This window comes from Podarcis bocagei, assembly GCF_964188305.1.
Source record: "Podarcis bocagei genome assembly, chromosome: 2".
NCBI classification, from domain to species: Eukaryota; Metazoa; Chordata; class Lepidosauria; order Squamata; family Lacertidae; genus Podarcis; species Podarcis bocagei.
In genome coordinates, this window is record NC_138126.1 from 93,066,817 (window position 1) to 93,084,266 (window position 17,450).

Sequence of the window (17,450 nt, forward strand, 5' to 3'; positions counted from 1 at the left end):
CCCTAAATCTCCTCCAAATGGTCCTCCAGCACTCTGGAGCAAATTTTGAGGGTATGGGGGCTGCAAAAGAGAGGAGGGGGATATTGCACAAGCCTGTGGTGCAAGGCAGCAAAACAGCTTCTCAAATCTCATATTTTGGACCCATTGTGTGGTTTTGTTTGGTGCACACAGAGCACACGGCCATTATCAAGAACTGGATGGTTGTGCTGGAAGGAAGATTTCACTAACATAAGGAGGCTTGTGTGTCCATCCACCCAGTTCACATACATTGCTATTCATTCTCTGCAAAAAATGGCAAGTATCCAGACTTTCGGCTCCTAATGACTTTCCAATATTACTGAAGTGTTGCTTGCTCTAACTTAGGGCATTCCTTGAGGGGAGTCTGAAGATACCTGTTTTAGGGACACCGGTGGGAATTCAAAGCAACATGTTTATTTGTTTGCTTATTTAAAGTGCTTCTACATCAAGCAATGTAGCACAGCAGTGTCCCAACCACTAGAAGAAGCAGAGATTTCTGCTGTACTGGAGGGCTCCAAACCCAGTGGTGGAACAAGCCATGCACTGCACCCAGGGGCAGGGCCAGCCGCCCGCGGGGTGGGGCAAGCCGGGGCAGGACACTCCGCAGGACCTACGAGGAGTCTGCCTGCCTCCTCCCACTCAGCCACCCTACAGCTGAGGGGGAGACAGAGGGCAGACCAATTGGGGCACTGCAGAGCCTGCGGGTGCCCAAGCCACCATTTCACTCCCAGGAGAGACACATGGCTTGAGTGAGCTGCAGGCCCCGCAGTGGGTGCCGCCCACCATTTTGTCACACACACACACACCCCAGTGGGGACACCCAGGGCGGGCTGCACCTACTGCACCCCCCCCTTGCTATTACAGATAGGTAGCCGTGTTGGTCTGCCATAGTCAAAATAAAAAAAATCCTTCCTGTAGCACCTTAAAGACCAACTAAGTTAGTTCTTGGTATAAGCTTTCGTGTGCATGCACACTTCTTCAGATACACTTCTTCAGTATCTGAAGAAGTGTGCATGCACACGAAAGCTTATACCAAGAACTAACCCCCCTTGCTATGCCACTGTCCAAACCAAACAGGTAAACTGTCCACACATTTGTCCTGGCCTTGCTCCTGACACAGTGCAAGGCAACCAGCTACAAGGCTTGGTCTTGGAAACATGTTATTATTTCCAGCCTAAATGTAACAAAGAAACTGTGGTTATCCTACTTGTAACCTGCCATTAGTCTTGTCACAGGGTCCACAGTGTTGGCCTCCTGTACACAACAACACGTGTTGTTCTCTTGAAAGGGTGCTCTCTAGTAACTAAATGTTTGTTCATTGCTTATGCATTTTTCTTTCTTTCTTTAGGTATCTAAGGTGCAGAAATATTGCTAACTCATAACTACCATACGTACCCCAAAAGCTTGCATTTCAGCAGTCTACATCTATGGATTTAAATGTATCCAACATCAAGAATTTGATTGTTGTATTTTTTGCTCTATAAGACGCACCAGCTCATAAGACGCACCTAGTTTTTGGAGGAGGAAAACAAGGAAAAAAATATTCTGAATCCCAGAAGCCAGAACAGCAAGAGGGAACGCTGCGCAGCGATCCCTCTCGGTGTTCTGGCTTCTCGGTTAGCTGCGCAGCCTGCATTTGCTCCATAAGACGCACACACTTTCCCCCTTACTTTGTGGGAGGGAAAAGGTGCGTCTTATAGAGCGAAAAATACGGTATTTGAACAAGATACAAGTATTAGGCATGATTAACTTGTTTCCAATGTTTCTGCATATAATTCCGATGTTTCTGCCTATAATACTACACTAGAGGGGAGGGAAGAGGAAGGGCACCAGGCTGCCACCATGGAGCAATGTGTTATGTTACATGAAGCTTTTGAAATATGTGTTGGCACTGGATTACATTTTATTTTTGTTTCTCTTAAACCCACAAGCTCTCCATTTTATTTTTTTATTTTTTTATTTTTTAATTTTTTTATTTTTTTATTTTCTTGCTTTCCACGCTTCTCAATGGGAATGAGGGCAGGAATTCCCCTCGCAGCCTAGGATTAGGGCATTTTATGAGACTGTCTTTCCCTGCTATTACCCCTGGAGGACTTTATTTACGCCATTTACAGCTCTAGCAATAACTAAGCCACACTGTTCTTTTCGGAAAGAGGCTGAGGAAGAGCCATTAGTCTAGCGTTCAGAGCGCAGCCTAATTTTGACTGGCTACTTGCTGGCAAAGTCCAGAGGAGCAGTGCACACCCTGCCTCCTGGCAGCAAAATCCAATTAAATTAGAGATCCCACTTCACCAAAAGGCCTCCGTCTAATTTGTGTAAAGTTTCCATTAAACAATGCTGCCTGCAGAAAACATACAGTATAGCTCCCTGCTGGCAATTTAATGGGAAGAGAATTCCAACAGGAACGTTATTAGATTCCCCATTAATGCCGTGCATTACATGCACACTGTCTTAACTGACATAAAAGATACTAGTGTGTCCGCAAACGCCGTCCTGTTAAAAGCTGTGCATTACTCATGGAAGCCTGATTCAGGTCTAGCATTTTTGGTGGTACAAAAAGAAGAAATTCAGAATTAAAAAAAGGTCTGGGGGGTTATAGCACTGTAACTTTAGCAATGATCCTAAAAGATTGACAGAATGTCAAATAATTTGATCATAAAATTTCCCAGGAAATCTTTCGCAATTATTTTATTTGTGGGTAGGAAGGTCCTTTTGTATTTGTTTAAAACAGCAACAGCAACACGACTCTGCAAGAAGGGACATCTGAACACTGAGGGTTAATGTTGTGGAACAGCCATACAATATTAGATGAAATTTAAGAGCTATAATCCAGTGGTTGTTTCAGTGCATTCACGTAGAGAAATCCAAGGACAGACCCATTATTTTCTATTGGGGAGGAATATTCTGCAGACACAGTGGAGCATTAACATTGATCCAATGAGCGCAGCACCTGATTAATAGCACAATCCCATGCATGCCTAATCAGAAGTAACTTGCTTTATTGACCTAAATGGAACTTACTCCCTGGTAAGCATGACTGTAACCTAGTGCTGAATTATTAAACTAGAAGTGGTGGTAGGAAGAAATGTCTCTTAGCACAGGGTCTTTTCACAAAAAGGCTGTCACCGCATCTGACCGCTACAACCTGTCCTGAAGGATGGTTCAGTGGGTGATACTGTATTCCCTACTTTGAATGTTCTAAATCTAGACAAGTGATGAGAGAGGAGACACAAGGCAGTTGGGCGCCTTCTTTACATGCTTGGTTAGAAGCATGGGGAGACCTCTGGGCCAGAGATGGAAAGAAGGTAAAGTCCCAGCCAGAGAAGAATGGCAGATTCAGTTGATGGATTATGCCAAAATGGCAATGACCACTCCCCATATCAAATGGGGGGGCACCTTTTGCGTGGTTGCGCACAGCCCCCCCCCCCAATCCCAGTGCGGCTCCTGGTAGTTCGGGCTGGCTTCATCCTTCCCAGGCTGGATACCTGGAGGTCTCCACCTACCTCAGCCAGTCGCCCAATCCCGCCTGAGGAGGCGTTGCCAGGGGATTGGGCAGGTAGGGGGAGGGACCACCCTGCCCACACATCAGAAGGTGAATCTTACCTACGAAGCATCACTTGGCTCCAGAGCTTCTCCCACCCTCAGTTAAGCCTTTTTTTGCAGGTTAACCTCTTCTCCACAGAAGAGGTACACAGGCACAGCTATGTCAGGGTTGCTGTTGCAGGACTGGAAAGGAATTTTCCTGCATTAGCAGGTTTTGCCTTCCCCATAGCAAAATGTCACAACTTTGGCGGCTTCAGGCCTTGGGCGGAATCCTTTAGTCTATCTTCCTAAATGGGGGGGGCATGAAGTGGTGACCCGCACCCCCCTTGCGGCGGTGATCCCAGGGTTCCCTGTTAAAGGGGTCTTGAGGGGAGGCATTGGCCATACACAGAGAGGTTGTCATTGCTCTCCCCTGCGACTGCGGCGAAATGGGGGGCGGGCTCTCTGCTTGGACATATGTTCTCCAGAGCCAGCCCAATCCCTGCACATTCTGGATAACCCTGAAGTCTCCCAGATCCCCGACTGGGGACTGGGAAGGATAAACACCCAATACCTGAGCCAAGGTCTCCTTACATCTGAAACTTAATAAAGTTGTGGCCAATTTTAATCCCAAAGCACGTTGTCTTGAGTCATTATTCCGCTCAGGGGTCGCCTGGGGTTGGGGGGGACTCCGCCTGTTCAAGCAAAAATAACCAGAAGGATCAGAAATCAGGAAGACCAAAATTTTAATAAGGAATAGGGAAAGTTTATAATTTATCTTAAAAATCATTGTAAACAGTTAAAATCATCAATAGGATTGGAATAACACGTGGTTTAATTGTGAATTTTTGATATATTGGAGATGTAAAAGATTTGGATTATTATAAAAGATGCAGGAGGAAATGACTAACAATAGGACCCACAAAGGGGAGGAAGGAAGTCCAGGAGATTCTTTGGAATCTTGTTTTTATGATGTATGTTGGATATGTGATTGTAAAACTTTAATTTGAAAAACCAAATAAATAAATTTATAAAAACAAAAACAAAGAAGAAGCACAGGAAGACCTGGTCCCATCTTCTTCTCAAGTCATGCTTGTTTTGGATTTATCAGGGCTGCTTCCAGGGTGGTATGTCTGTCACGTGGAAGTAGTTTGGCAACTAGGCCAAAAATATGCAGGAGGAGGGTATCTTCATACACATTACTGGGTCCTAGAAAGATACAGATGTTGCCAATTGATTCCTAAATCCTTAGCATGTTTGTATCTCTCTGGAAAGTAATGACATGCATTAATCCTTTGCATTAATCCTTCCCACATGGCATTGACACTGGTTCCATGTAAGGAGTGTTCCTGTGACATAAATACCATAATGTGGCCCACCAAGATAACATGTAAAATGCTTTGATGCCGCTTAATTGAGCAACACACTAAACGCATGTCATATCAGGCCTATTACATCCCTGTGTACGCACCTGCTGATGTTTTCGGCATGCATTACAGTCCTCAAAGAGTTAATTAGCAGTACTGTACATTAAATTAAGTAGCTGTCTGGTGGCTCAGTCTTCGCCAGGCAGTAGCTTTAATCCTTTTAGCATTCTAAACTCCAAATGCAGTTTGCAGTTTAAATATATCCCTAAATCTTATCCTAATCCTTCCCCTTCATCTAAGCCAAAGTTTATTCCACCAGATGTGATGGATTCTTAATTAAGATGTTTACAAGAAACGATTATATACCAATGCTCATATTTGCAAACCAAGTCAACAACAGTAGCACAGATCACAGGCATAAGTAGCTCAGATAATTGATGCCTTTATAAAAATCATGACTTCTTTTTAACAAAAAGCAGGATTCCTATTACATTGGGCTCCATTAGAGACCTCCTAGTGTCAAATAATAGTAACAGTCTTGATTAAAGTGGAGGAAAAATTCCCCCCACTTCTTTTACTATTAGCCACAATTACGCTACAGAAACTTGCTTACCTTATAAACAGATACTGTAATAATATTTACTTGTGTGGTTCTCATTCATTCTGCTGGAGTGTGCAGAGAAGAACCTCCCACTGGAGGGTGTCCATAGACTTCACTTGCAGAATGAAGCAGAGTTTTCAGGATGTAGAAATGAAAGTGTGATCTGAACATTAAGCATTTGGCCCTAATCCTAGGTAAACCAAACAACAAGATATTCTGAATGTGAATGTGAAGTATTTTTATATTGCCAATTCATATAAAATATCAAGGCTGTGTGTGTGTGTGTGTGTGTGTGTGTGTGTGTGTGTGTGTAAAACAATGTCATAATTCAAATGACTGACTAATCAAGAAAATACAATTAGCTGCATAAAATTTTTTGTTGGCATCAAAAGGTCAATAGGAAGGGTGTCTATCATAACTCTGATGAAAGAGTGTTGCACAGCATGGGACAGGCAACACTAAATGCTTGACTTCTAGTTGAGGCCAGTTGGGCCTCTGTAACATGGGAGACAACTAACAGTGCTCCTCCTCTGGGTGACCTTATAGTTGGAACATCTGAAGCAGGGTCTGTCCCACATAGAGCAGATTGCAATAATCCACTCTTGAGATTACCAAATGCATGGACTATAGTGGCCAGGTACCAGATATAGCTGGCATATCAGATGAAGCTGGTAAAATGCATTGATAGCTGCAGATGTCAGTAATGGCAAAGAAGTATCCAGTACCACCAGGCAAAGTACAGTACCACCAAGCTTGTTCCCTGCTTCTTTAGAAGGAGTTCTACCCCATCCAGAACAAGCAAGTGATCTGTCTTTTGGACACAGGAACTCCTATCTCAGAGCCTTCAATTTCCCAGGATTCAAGCTCTGTTTACTTGACCCTCATCCAGTCCACCACTGCATTCAGGCTTGCACAGCCACTCCTGATTCAGATGTTATGGAGAAATAGACTTGCATGTCATCAGCATACTGATGGCACCATGCTGCAAAACGCTTGCTGAACCCTACTGACTACTCCTAATGGCTTCATATAGATGTTGAATATTGGGAACAAGATGGTGCCTTGTGGAACCCAATATCACAGTCAGGTCATGTGTCAACCGTAGTGACCAAAGGAGGAATGACCACTGGGAAGAGAGCAGAGAGAAGAAATGCCATCGTGCATCTGCAGCAGCACAACTGGATGCCTTCATCTGCCCCAGCTACAACAAAACAAGTCTCTTCCATATCTGCCTCTACAGCCAGGAGGCATTGTAACTCCAACAGTTTGACTTCACCTGCGAAGGTGCACTCCTCCATTGGCTCCCAAAACAGATGGATGCCAACAGCAAAGGGTCAAAGATCACTTCCCCGATGCCACTCTCTGGACTTGACTATGAAGGTTGGAATGGAAATATTGTAAGACGGTGCTTCCACTGCCCATCTCATACAATCAGAAGGATATTATGCTCGAAGGAACCAAAGGTGAATGTGAGTATCAGGGTCTCCTTCTGCCTGATCTGAAAGCAGTCTGAACCCAGATTGAAGTGGATCCAAATGACACTACTCCTGTGATTGCACCCTTCTCTCCAAATAAAGGTAAAGGGACCCCTAACCATTAGGTCCAGTCGCGGACGACTCTGGGGTTGCGGCACTCATCTCACTTTACTGGCCTAGGGAGCTGGCGTACAGCTTCCGGGTCATGTGGCCAGCATGACTAAGCCACTTCTGGTGAACCAGAGCAGCGCACAGAAACACCATTTACCTTCCCGCCAGAGCGATACCTATCTATCGACTTGCACTGCATGCTTTTGAACTGCTAGGTTGGCAGGAGCTGGGACAGAGCGACAGGAGCTCACCCCGTCAGGGTGATTCGAACCGCCGACCTTCTGATCTGCAAGCCCTAGGCTCTGTGGTTTAACCCACAGTGCCACCCGCGGTTTAAACAATGCAATCTTATACTTCCAGGGGAAGTACACTCGTCTCTCTGTTGTCAGTTAGGTGACAAAAGGTCACTGGTAAGTTGCACGCCCTTCTAGAAACAATATAATAGCAATGGGAAGACCAGCCTGGCTCCATCCATCAGCCACAGAAGAAGCAGCCACAGAGAGCTAGCTCCCTCTTCCCCACCAGAGAGTCCCGTTGCTGGTTGCCCTGGGGCTGCAGAGCTGAAAGGAAGCATACTCTGGACTCAGCCAACAGTCAGGGGACTAAGAACTGCTGGACTGGGGGCAGGAGAAATAAGTGTGATGGGCTGCTGCTGCAGAGGAATCACCATCCCAACACTGGTGTTGCTGATGCTTATTGGTGGGCAGTGGCAAACTGACTGCACTGGCAGAGCCAATCCAGTGCCCCCACCTTCGCCCTGCCCCCAAACTGTGTCTCCATAAATGGCAACGATGATAGCTGTTGGGAGGTCAGCTCCACGATACTGTGCTCGTCACTCCTGGTTGAGTGAGTTTGTGTATGTGTGTGATTATAATCCCTTGAGGATCCTTGAGGATCATTTGATATAAAGGCAGGATATAAACACAGAAAAATAAACAGATCCAGAAAGTGTGTATAGGATTGCAGCCACAGTTAAGGCTTTTTAAGCAGCTGCCAAGTCATCTGCTCTGACCCCGGAGGAACCAAGGAGAGAAAGAAAGATCGGTTGGAGGTTGATTTAGCAAGAGAGGCAAGGGAAACATCCTTCACTGAAGGAAAGTCATCTGTCTCCCTCACCAGTGATGGCAGGCACTTTGGGAAGAGGAAGCCCCTTGTTAACAACCTGAGTTTTGCATTCTGGCCTGCACATAGTTCAAACCTTTGGTGACCTCGAGGTCAAAGGTTCCACCCCCCATTCATCAGCCCCTTTCAGGTTAGGCGCAGTCACTGGACACAAATGGCTACTTCCCCCTCCTCACAGAGGACAGATGGTGCGAGATCCTGTTTGTGTGGAAACTAGATCTTGTCTCTGTTAACTTTCTGCCTAGGAGACAAAACCTAGAAGCGTCCATTAGTTGCCTGGCTCCTAAGTCAATATCCACACTGTCAGTTTGGGCTCAGGTACTACTTAAGACCAAGTGGACCTTTAAGGACTGGACTGAATGGGTCTTGCTTTCCTAACAGTTCTGCTCCTTTCCCTTAACCATTTTGCAAATCTGGGTATTTAAAATCATCCAGTTGCATGCATCAACATGCGCAGTTTTGAGCAAGCGAAAATGTCAGCTCTTTAGGAGTCTGCATGCTCTTGACACATGGCCATATCTTGGTCTATAATGTGAATTATAAGGCCTGCCTTGAACAGATTGTACCTTTGGACTATCTTCCACATGTTACTCCAGAGGATAGGATGAGAATGAATGAGTGGAAATTGCCAAGATTTTGGCTAAACTTCCTGATGATTCAAACTATGTAATGAAAAAGACAACAGACTCCCTTTCACTGAAGTTATTTAAGCAGAGGTTGATGAGCCATCGGTCAAGGATAGATGCTCTGTTTCCAGAGAACTGAGACCCTCTTGCAATAGTGGCATCCCAGAGGGAGAAGAGGCTCCCTCTCCCTGTTTTTTTTCATTCCATGCCGGGTTAGGAGGAGCCACTACTCTCCTACTACCCCAGGGCTGCCCTGGGATGCAGAAATACTGATTTTCACCAGTACTGCACTAGTGAAGCAGCAGCATTTTTCTCCCTTCCCTGCAGTGCCCTGGGGAACAAAAATGCCATGGTTTCCTTCCCAGGACAGTGCAGGTGCAAAAGGAGATTGTGCTATACCAGCGCTGCCTTGGGAAGTAAAAGCGCTCCTGGATGCTGCATAAGGCTCTGTTGCGTTTCCTAACACCTCCTTCATATTCCAGGGATTGAAATGGACCATCAGCACTGTGAAAAAGAGCATACTAAGAATAAAGACTCTGTTGGTTTGCTTGACAAAGCGTTCTGTGCAGTGCGGAAGATGTAATACAATCTTTATATATCAACAGGCATTGGTCCAATAAAAAGGCAATATGTTACCAGTATTGTGCCTCTTACTATTTACACACACACACACACACACACACACACACACACACACACACACACCTGCAACAATCTACCTAAAAGGACACCTGCAAGATCATCTCATGTCTTACATGCCCCATTGGCCACTTCAAGAGGGGGCCTCCGGCAGATACCATCCCATCAGAGAGCCCATTCCATACAATGTAGGACTTAGGTCTTTAGCATAGTGGCAGCTACGCTTTGGAACACCCTCCCACTACATATCAGACAAGAGCTGTCTTTTTCAGGGCCCATTGAAGACCTTCCTTTCTCAGCAACCCTTAAAAAAAACCACCAATCCCAGTCTGTATCTCTATTGTATTTTACATGTTATACATGAAATTATTTTATGTATGTTTTTATTGTTAAAACACACAGGAAGCAATTAGTACATAGAATCAATCAAATAAAAAATGTGGTTGATATTAGGCCCCATTTTCACCTGGCTTTTGTGAAATGGAGAAGGCAAGGCATGAGAGGTAGGAAACCTGACATGAGATGGATGCATTCTTGTGGCCCCTATACAGGACTAACCCACACTGCCAGGGGCTGCAATGAATCTTTCGGTCACAAATCCTTTCAGCCGCCCACTGCTATCCTTGCTCCCATCTTCCTTCCAATGATCGCTGCTAACGAAGAGCAGACAGGTGATTCTAAGTAACAAGTTCACAGGTGGGTGGCCAGGATAAGGTGTGCACAGCACTCCAATGGACTGCTTATCCCAAGCTATGCTCTGACCCTACTTATTGACTGCATCCGGACATTACACTAAACTGCAGTGAGGTTTTGCATAAATGAGTCCTGGACTTGTACCCTCTCCTCTTCCCTCTTTTCTTTTCCTTCAGCAAAGGTATGGGTGGAAGGTCGAGAGATTGAAAGGATTTGCTTCTACTTTCAACTACCTACAATTTGGTGTTTCATGCAAGCCAGGACAAAGTGTGATTAGGTTTACCTATGGTTTGTCCGAACAAGACTCCAAGGATAAACTCTAGTTATACCAAAGTTTCTAGTTGGTATAAAGTGATAAGTCTCTTAGGATAAACCAAAGTTAAAATCAACCACAGTACCCAGTTTGTATAAAATGGCAAACCGCAGTCCCATTCAGATGCTCTTTTAACCATGTTGAAATAACACGTTGAGGGGCCACACTAGAAGAGAATCAGGGAAGATGAAGTATGATTTTGCATGCAATGCTATACTACCTTCTAAAAAACACACACCAGTATATGTAGTCCAGTTCATCCATTTCTCTGTGTTCAGCGCACATCATGTAACATTTTGGAGGAGCCAAGATTCCAAGTTTAAAGGCACAACCTGGTTGGGTTCAGGCACCATGAGTGAAGTTTTGATGTTCAATATCTGAAATGCATAAATATGTTATCAATAGTAATGTGAGTGTGTTAAAACAAAATCCCAGCACTTGGAACTTCAACAAACATGCACATGTCTTTAAGATTAAATTTCCATGTCTAGAAAGTAGAATGCATACGGTTCTATGCATAGCTACTCAGAAGCAGGTCTATTTTCCCAAGCAAGTGTGTATAGGGTTGCAGCCTAAAGTTATTTTCATCACCATGCCCAACACACACTGACTCATGTGCAAAGTCTGTTATCTCTAGTCTCCTCTCCTCACTACCCTTGACATTTTCTTATCAGGAGCCAAAGAATCCTCTCGGCTGTGTATATTTTTAAAGTTTGCTTGTGTTGCAGGGCGATAGAATAGGGGACATCTGTTTGTTTGGGGATCATTGGGTTTCCCTTTCTGGTTTGGTTTGGTTTGCATTTCACTTTCCCAGCTTCACAATGCACTCACAATGAGCTCCAATTTGTCACCTTCTAAGTACATTGCAAATATGTAATTTGTATTTGCCAGAATGTTATCTGGACAGATTTGATTGCGTGTTAAGATCCCAAGGGGACGCGGGTGACGCTGTTGGTTAAACCACAGAGCCTAGGACTTGCCAATCAGAAGGTCAGGGGTTTGAATCCCTGCGACAGGGGTGAGCTCCCGTTGCCCGGTCTCAGCTCCTGCCTACCTAGCAGTTCGAAAGCACGTCAAAGTGCAAGTAGATAAATAGGTACTGCTCCAGCAGGAAGGTAAACAGCATTTCCGTGTGCTGCTCTGGTTCGCCAGAAGTGGCTTAGTCATGCTGGCCACATGACCCGGAAGCTGTACACCAGCTCCCTCAGCCAATAAAGCGAGATGAGTGCCCCAACCCCAGAGTTGTCCCGACTGGACCTAATGGTCAGGAGTCCCTTACCCTTTACCTTTAAGATCCCAAGACCTCCCCCAATAAATAAAGACACAATTGACACAAAATTTAGTTCAAGGTTATTGGCATAATTTTGGCCACAACTTTATTGATTACAGATCATGAGTGGTTTGTTTAGGCATTGGTTCCCAACTAGCTGCACCTGACTTTGGCAGGGCAGCACTGACGACTGGACTCCGGCAGAGGTCAGTAAGGGTAAACATCCTGGGGGAGGATTGGACCGGTCTCTGACTCAAGCTCACCCCAAATGCTCCCAGGGGTTCTGGTGTGGCCCTACCCCTGGAGGGGGATCGGACAAAAGCAAGGCAAGCCCCTGGATTCTTTTAACGGAATACCCTTTGCGCATTGGAGGGTCAGGTGTGACAACCTCCCCTCCACTCCACATTGAACCAATGCCTAACCGCCAAACCTTAAAAAGTTGTGATGATTTGCTATGCGGCAGGCGAAACCCAAGTGGCACCAGCCAATTAGCCAAATGGGAAAATTCCTACCGGGCCCCTGTCCCAACAGCAGATGACCCATGATAGCATAGCAAAGTCATAATGAACCCTAAATATAGGGAGGGTGGGCGGGTGATCCAGTGCTCGAGGCAAAAAGAGGAAGCTCTATGCAATGTGCAGCAGTATATATAGATCCCTCGGTTAATGCATGGAATGATCTCATTGGCCAGAATTACCCCAGCCACCGAGGGACCACCAATTGGGTTGCTGTGGCTATCCAATCGTTCCCACCCACAACAGCGGTGAGATCAGTCTTGATTATCTCACAGCAACACTTGCTCTCTGGGAGGAGGCCACGATTTCCCAGTTATTTATATGTTTATCTGCAGCTTCTAGTACAGGGGGTCGCCAGCCTTTGGGGGCCCCATGCACACATTTGCAAACTGAAAAAAACTGTTGTGGGCACCACACACACGTGCCACAACCAAGCACATGCTGCAACCTGTGCTGTTGGCATCAACAGAATGCTTCTCTCAAACCTAATTTCAGTAGGGTGTGGAGACCACTGAAGGTGTCTGCAAGCAGGTGTGCATTCACAAACTCAGTTTTGGAGACCCCTGTCCAGTATTTCAAACCTTTCTGCTTGGTGAAGTTCACAAGCTGCGTATCATTCTTGCTGACTTTGGCCTGAGCAGGTACACTGTAAGCTACCATGAACAGCTCCCAGTTGCCAAGAATCTGCATCTTTCTCTCCAACCAAGCACTGACCCAGCGTGACCTTGCTTAGCGTACAAGATCACAGCCTGGAGCAGCATAGCTGCAGGCCGGTCGGAAAACAGATGTCAGCTACAGACACCGCTCATTGATACTTTGCTATTCCCATTTATTATTTATCCAATACTTGATCTCTGGGTCAATTGATGTTATGTTACGGTGAACTCTTCAGCCATGCTTTTTATAACAAAGGCTTCACTAAGAATAACTGTGCTGGGAAGTGGAAAGCAGGCCTGTCAAAGGAATTTATTCTTCCTCACATGATAGACCTGGGGCCTGGCATCTTGCATTAAGCGGCAGTGAGCATTTTGAGGATATTTTCAATGAACTCTTGGTGAGAACATATCAGGAGCAAGGGTATGCCTCCGGGGAAGACAGACTCACCCCCAGAATTTCCTTTTCTCAAGATTTGTTTCCCTTTCCTGCTACTCCCCTGATCAAGGGCAGTATTTCATAATATCACAAAATATATGCCGGTGTTTCCTCTGGTCCTAGTGGTCCTGTGTCATCAACCTTATAGGGTAAGCCAGGGGTGGTCAACATACTGCTTACAGGCAACGTGGTGAAATCCTGAAAGTTAGGTTAGGCTTCTAGTCCTCGTGTTTAAGAGATGTCTAAGCAGCATATATAGGGCTCGGAAGGCAAACAAGATAATCTGCCTGTGTGTGCTTTAAAAAATCTTGTTTCTCAGCTCATCTTGCCTGCTATTGAATATTTGGGGTAGTAAATACGACAGTGGTACCTCAGGTTAAGTACTTAATTCGTTCCGGAGTTCCGTACTTAACCTGAAACTGTTCTTAACCTGAAGCACCACTTTAGCTAATGGGGCCTCCAGCTGCTGCTGCACCACTGCCATGCGATTTCTGCTCTCATCCTGAAGCAAAGGTCTTAACCTGAAGCACTATTTCTGGGTTAGCGGAGTCTGTAACCTGAAGCGTATGTAACCTGAAGCGTATGTAACCTGAGGTACCACTGTACCTCATATTGGTCTCCTCTGGTGGTTGAAAGACATAGTTGCCGGGAACTATATTATGAAGATGAAGGCTCAGAGTAAAAAGATTCATGGCTCGAGTGGCATCAGCAGAGAAATGCTTCATGTTCATTAGCTATGGTTTAATACCTACCACATTCATCCAAATTATATGCGCATAAAAATGCAAATTACGTACAGCCCTCTGGTTCATTATGCACTTGAAAATGGCCCACATTGCTAAAGAAGCTGCTCACCTGGGATATAATGACACAAGACATGGCAAAGCAGGGCCCTGATCCACTGAATAAAGGTTCAATTCCAGGTGTTTCCAATAAAAAGGGTCAGGGAGCCGGTAATAGAAAAGGCTGCTAACCGATTGATACTTGGGTTTAAAAACAAAGAAAAATAATTGATTTGTACATAGCAGAGTTAAAAGCTCGGAAGCTGGAGCTACCCTGTCCCAGCCCCCTACTCACTCCTTCACACATCACCAGCATTGCTTAAAAAGTAAACAGAACACACAGAAGTCCCATTGGTGAAGAAGGAAAAAGGTTCTTTACTTAGTGGGGGTTTTTCATATTTACAAGGTTGGTTTTGGATTCTAAGCCTACACGGTGGGAGCCAGTGACATGACTGCTCACAACTGCCTCCTATTTTATGCTCAGAACAACTGTGTCAGGTAGGCCAGACTGACAGAGCAACTTGCTCAAGATCACCCAGGAAGTTTCTTGCTGAAGTGGGAATTTAAACCCGAGACCTTCCCAGCTCTGCTCTGACACTCTGACTGCTTTTGTGTCTTGGCTCCAAACGGAACTTGAAGATGCTGAACGTCCACGTTTGAGATGCAGAACGGAAAACTGCAAATATATCATTCTAAGTGGACATCTGTAGTTTCCCTGCACTAGCATCCTGTGCGTTCATGCAGATTAAACATCCATCGCAGCACTCAGCAGTAAAAATGCTACTTAAACGTGATATATGCAAGGATATCTCAATACCTTAATAACCATGCTGTGCAACAGGTTTGCAGGCCAACGCTCTCTGCCAGGAATGTCACCAACTAACAAACTACCTGCAATTAAGCTCTTAGAAAGATCTGCCCTTAGGTGAGCTGCAGAGAAATATGGTTCACATGGAGATAATAGAGGTCTGTGACATGGAAATGGTACCAGCAGCAGCTCTGGCTGGAAATGATCTCTCCGTGGAGGTTTTGTCTAAGGGTCTGCAGCTACGTCCTCGGGGGAGAAATCCAGGTTTGACCCTTGTGCATTGTTAGAAGTGCCAGCTAATTGTTTTTGCATTAATGAAGTACTCCTTCTCAGCTTTTCCAGTCTTAAAAAAATGTATTATGTTCTATATATTTTTATTATCTCATTCACAGGCATTGTGTTCTTTGACAAATGCTGGGCTTTCTCATTTACCCTCTTTTCTGGGGGAATGGGGTTGCCAGGGGCAGTGGCGTAGCGTGGGGGTGCAGGGGGGGGCCGGCCGCACCGGCCACAACATCTGGGGGTTAGGGTTAGGGGGCGCAAATCCACGGGTTAGGGGGCACAAATCCACGGGTTAGGGGGCGCAAATTACTTGCCTTGCCCCGGGTGCTGACAACCCAAGCTACACCACTGGCCAGGGGCACAGGAGATACCTGTTAAGAAAAGGGAAATCCAGAAATACAGCTGAGTAAGAGGACCTGCTTCCAGGTCCTGGAAGCAGCTAAAGTGGGATGGCATTCTGTAACGGCAGCTCTCAGTGAGGCTGTGTAGCCAACTCTTCCCCTTTGGCTGAGAAAGGCTTGTGTCAAACCACAGGAACAGAACTAAGCTCTGACGTCCATCATTCAGCTGTAGTGCAGAATTACCTTTGGCTATTTTTTTTAAATGATTTGATTTGCTTTCATGCCAGAAAGATATATTAAAAATAATTCACAACCAGATTAATGAGGAGAGGGAAAATCATTAGAAATCAAAAAATGAGATAATTCTGCTGTAGACATGACTGATGGCAGTAAATAAATCATATTTGGATGACATGACTTAATTAGTTGGAAATATAGTGCTTTTTTAAAGTTGCTTAGGTTAAGCTTTTAAGCTTTTGACACATAAATTCTGAGCTAAGTATCTCAGATGTCAAAGCAGGCAGCCATAGCTCTTCACTCACATCATTTGAAAAACACACATATAATTCTGAAATTTGATTTAATTTTTCTTTATAGACAGCAGGGTGCTTTTCATATTTTTAAGGAGGGTTTTCAAAGGGCACTGCAGCTGAGACATCCTAGGGATTGGTCTTTCATCCCCATCATAAGCTTGTTTACCACTCCAGCCAGTTGCACATGTCCTAATAACGGACCCACACATTACATGCTGATTTTCTAAGTGATACATTTTACAAGCACAAGTGAGTCTGTCTTTCTGTCATACTCTAACACCACCAAGATATGGAACTAAAGTAGGCTATTTCAAGGAGAGTGCGGACTGAATTCTCGCTCGGTCCTTTTGTGTTCTCCGGGGCTAAGTAAACCGACGGCAATTGGCAAGACTTTTAGAGTAGGGGGGAAGCTGTTCTGCTCCAAGAAATCAGAGTAATCAGTGTCAGATACAGATGGTGTCAGAAATGGTATGTTTTTATTTTCCCTAATAGATGAGTGACTGCGATTCAACCCAGCGGTGAAGGGGAGAGAGAGAAATTCAGTGCTGCATTTGGGGACGTTGTAGCAATTGCTTTGCATTTCCCTTACACTGGGTAATCTGATGTCTACAGAGAGAGAGTCCATTGGATGTGAAAGGTCTATGTATATACACAAGTGCTTGTGCGCTCTGATGGTCCCAGTGATGTATGGTGCCCATCAATTCCATGACAACCCCAACAGCTGGGCATTTTGCTGGTAAGTAAATGATGCATCTGGTAGGCTAGTGCATATTTATTCTTGTTATTTACATTGTGAATCAATTGATTGACACACCCTGATGTTAAACTCCCAATCAGGCAGCAGATTTTGGGGTGGGTGGAGGTAAGGCAGCAGCTCTATTCTGCTTGAGTCCCTTAAGCTAAACTGCCCTGTGCTTGCCTATTGCCTTCAGATACAGTGGGAGATGCCATTTCATTGCCAATTTTGACATAAGAATCAACCACCAGGCCAATGGGATTCTGTTAGGGGAATGGGAGGGGAACATCTTGTTCTCTGATTCAGGAAGCAAAATGCCTTGGGGTGGCCCTGATTCCCATGCCAGTTGAATGCCTTCTTCGTTGGAAGTAAAGCAACAATGCTAGCAATAAGCTATCTGAACCAGGGTGGGGGCAGTAGGCAGAAAGGCAAGCTGCTCTTCTTCCTTAGGGATTCATTCTGTTTTAGTAACTACTTGTTGGTAAACTAGATCACTTCCTCATTTGTTGCTTTCCTGCTTCTTCTCCAAGTCAGTCAGTGTCAGTACGAGCTAGCAAGATGCAGAGTTAACTTATTAGTTCCATCTTTACCACATTTAAAACTC